This window comes from Manacus vitellinus, unplaced genomic scaffold, assembly GCF_001715985.3.
Source record: "Manacus vitellinus isolate BGI_N305 unplaced genomic scaffold, ASM171598v3 scaffold_0_pilon, whole genome shotgun sequence".
In the NCBI taxonomy this organism is placed as follows: Eukaryota; Metazoa; Chordata; class Aves; order Passeriformes; family Pipridae; genus Manacus; species Manacus vitellinus.
The window spans coordinates 32,469,028-32,472,880 of record NW_021938789.1 but is presented as its reverse complement, the minus strand read 5'-3'; positions in this window follow the sequence as shown (position 1 = coordinate 32,472,880).

Below are 3,853 nucleotides of genomic sequence, written 5' to 3'. Positions count from 1 at the left end.
CACCTTGAAAGCAAATTCACTGTGGAATATCTGGCATAATGAATACAAGAACCTAGCTAAAAAGAACTTCACATTTTAAAGAAAAATATTTTTCCAAAATAAAATTTAACAATTCTTCCAAGCATGAGGAAACAACCAAGGAGTTAAAATCCGCAGCATAATCTTTCTCCCCTCTAAATTCTGCCCATCTTCCCAAAGTACAGTGCAAAACATTGATAGCTTAAAAATTGACTTGTGTCCTAAAGAGAAACTGGGATGGAAGAGAGCAATAATAGAGGGAAGAAAGTAGTGCCCCAGGTTTTATGAAGAACAACATGAAACTCCTGACAGCAAAGCTAAGAACTGGAAAAATTTTTTGAAGCAGAGGAAGTACCAGAGAGGAGATATGAAAAAGGTGGGGAATGCAGGTAACAACTTTAGTTTGTATACCACCCAAATTGATACTTTCTTTGGATGCCTACTATTTTGGTTTTTCTTGGGCAAAAGTAAGGTGGTGCAAGTCAGGCTTTTTCGGATAGTAAAGGTCAGAAAAGATATATCAAATGTCATTCAGGATCCTCACTTGTCTTAAACCCAATTTTCATTGTTATCTTCTTCCAAAAGGTTTCCATGAACTTAACTGTATTTTCAACATCTTCAAAATATATTGAGTGGTGCTTTAATATGTAAAATTTAGGATGAAGGAATGAATAATTGCAGTGTAATAAATCTAGTTTTGTAAGTTCAAGCTTAGAGGATTTTATACATGCCATTTGCTGTACTAGTACTAACTTTCAAAATAACTGTCATGTTATTTTAATTATCTCTCACATATCCTAGTGACAAAATAACTTCACTATCATGGATGAAAAAAAGCTCACCAGAGGTATTTAATATTTCTGTATTTACATGAGGTCTCCAGAGTTTTTCAGAGAGATGGATGTATGAGAAAGAAGAGGGAGACTCTTCATGAAAAGCACTATGTTGTCATTATCTGTGAAACTGACTGATCAACTCTAGTCTCTGAAAATAGTGGGTTTTTTGTGTGGTTTTTTTGTTTGTTTGTTGTTTTTGTGGTTTTTTTGTAAATGTTTCCTATGATTTCTAAATTTTCTTAAAGATGTTATAGTTGTCCAAAATATCCCATAGCTAAGTAGTGCTGAATGTTTGCCTTGAAGCTGGAACAGAATATTTTCTATAGCCAAACCTCTTAAGAATGACAGAAAATATGCGGTAATTATATTCTAAAGATTGTATACTAAACTCAAACTTTGTCTCAGGCAATGCTAAGATCTGTCTATGTGTTATAAAGTGTTATCTAGCTTATTGCTTTTAATTGTTTCTGCAGCATGTGAATACAGAGTGTAATTAGATATCAGTCACATAATTTTTCAATTGTTATTAAAAGGATATGTGTGAATGTGTTTGGTAATTCTGTAGTGTTTAATATCCAGATTTCATACTGTCATGGGAAGTGTCATGCTTTTGCTTCATAACCAGACAGTGTATGTTTTCAATAAAAACTTATTTAGGAAAGTACAACACATTCATCCTTGATATTTAAGCAAATTCACATTGCAGAATGATTAATTGCATTCAGCCTTTTCATCCACTTCTAATTTTTCAGGGGGCATAATTGGATGCAAATTGGCCAGTGTTAATCATTAGATACCACTAATTAAAAACAGAAGCTGTAGGTAATGGTATGATTATTGGTAGAAATAAATGAAGCAGATCAGGTAGCACTTTTCTTCAGGGACTCATGACTTGTGCCTAAGCCTCATTAAATTCCAACATGTGAAGGTGCCCTGCTGGTAGAGGCTGCAGGAGAGCTGTATTTATAAATAACTTAAAAGTAACATAGGAGGGCAGTATCTGAAAAAGGAGGTGTGGAATATTCCTATGGCTCAAGGACTTAGCAGTTTAATAAATAGGAACTTTAAAAAAGCAATTTAATTAGGTGGAAACTAGTTTTGCATAACAAAAAGCCAGTTGAAAGAGAAACTAAGGGCATTTATTTTCTGATAGCATTTTTGAAGCATATTGAAATGCCATATTCTGAAAATTCCATGGGTATTTTTTGAAACAATTAATTTCATACTTTGTCTTTTAAAACAAAATACTAAGGAGGCTTGCTGAAAAAAATGTGATCATTCATTCAAATTGATCACAGTGTTTTGTGCAGACATTCAAAGAAGGTAATTTCCTCATGAAGAATTGTCTGACTTAGTTTTTAAATTACTTTTAAAATACACTGACAACCAATGAACCCTTTTAGTCCAGTGATTTCTTTTTTTCCATCATAATAACCAAAGTTCATTAGGAATAAATATAAGTAAATAACTCCTTTTAGGAGTTTATTTATCCCATACAGTGATGGAAAACACCATTTATATGATTCAAAATACTGAAGCCGAATAAAACATAGTAATAGCTGGTACTGCATGCTGTTCAGTCTTTTGGACAAAATTAGTGAATTGGGTTTTTTTGTAGGGGAAAGAAAGCCATGAGTTAAAACATTTAAATTTTGACTATTCCTTCCAATTCCCCACTAATGGAATGTTCACCCGTGATGCAGGCAGTGACAAGAAGCTAGGATCCCTGTTTTCTGGATCATGCATGACTTCTGCCCACCAGCTTTGCTCTGGCAATGCTACTCCAGATGAGGGAAGGGACAAGCATGACCTGACCATGGTCTTTTCCATCTGACAGCTGGAGTGAAGGACCTGCACAGCTGGCAGAGCCTGAGCTCTTTGGAGGCAGAGACTGATGAAGAGACTGTAGCAACCAGAAGTCAGACCTAAGCTTACTGCTGTGCATACCACAATTTAACACATATGTACCCCATTTAATCTTTTTGATAATGGCTGTGGTATCAACATATCATCACCACTTATCCCTAAACATAAATGATGGCTTCAGCATAAAAATTATACTGAAATTAGATATTTTAAATTTGATTGTTACAGTTTTAATGTCATATTGTTTATTGCATACAGTCAGTTTGATATCTACAGAAATAACTTTTTTTTCAGGGCCCCATTCTTGGATCTAAAAGAAGAAATTAATATTGCAGGATGCTCATCAGATCTGAAAAAATACTGAGTTAGTGCCAGCTGTACCTAAAAAGATGTGCAAAAGAAGATAAATGTAAGTAGTTTCCAGGACTATTATTAAACCAGAAAAGGATATTTTTACACTGCATAACTGCTGGATTCGCAAAATAGAGGCCATCAGAAATACAACTCTCTGCATACCACTATGTCTGTTCTCAAAACAGCAGGATTGTTTCAAAGGAAAGTCCAATTAAGCTTGTTAGAATAATCTTGCTTCTAACACATGAAGATGTTCTGAAAAGTATATGCTCAATGGGGTATTAATAGAATAATTGCAAAGTATATATGAATAGGTGTATCAAATGAGTGAGGGATAAGATACTTACCTACTGCAATATTACAAATAAAGTACTCATTTAAAATTGCACCTTCCATCTGAATATTTCATGGTTACAGTATTATTTATTGGTGCTTATCTTGAGAATGGTCTAGGAGTTACCACGAATCATAAGTAAGCACAAACCAAGAGTATAATTGTGAGGGGCTTTGTATAGGTAAGGTTTTAGCTGCATGGGGAGGGTATTCTGTTTTGATCTCAGCTCTATCCAAGAGATGGACTGATTAAGGAAAGCTGAGAAGAAAAGAGCATTAAGAATAAGCAGAGATTGGGAAATATATCACTGGCCTCAAAAGACTTAAAAAAGAAGAGGGAACAGGTGAAGGTCTTTAAGTCTTCAGGTGCTTACAGGGTTGTGGCAAAGAAACAGTAGATGATATATGCACCATGAATTAGGAAACTGGTGAAGTAGTGGGTTTTC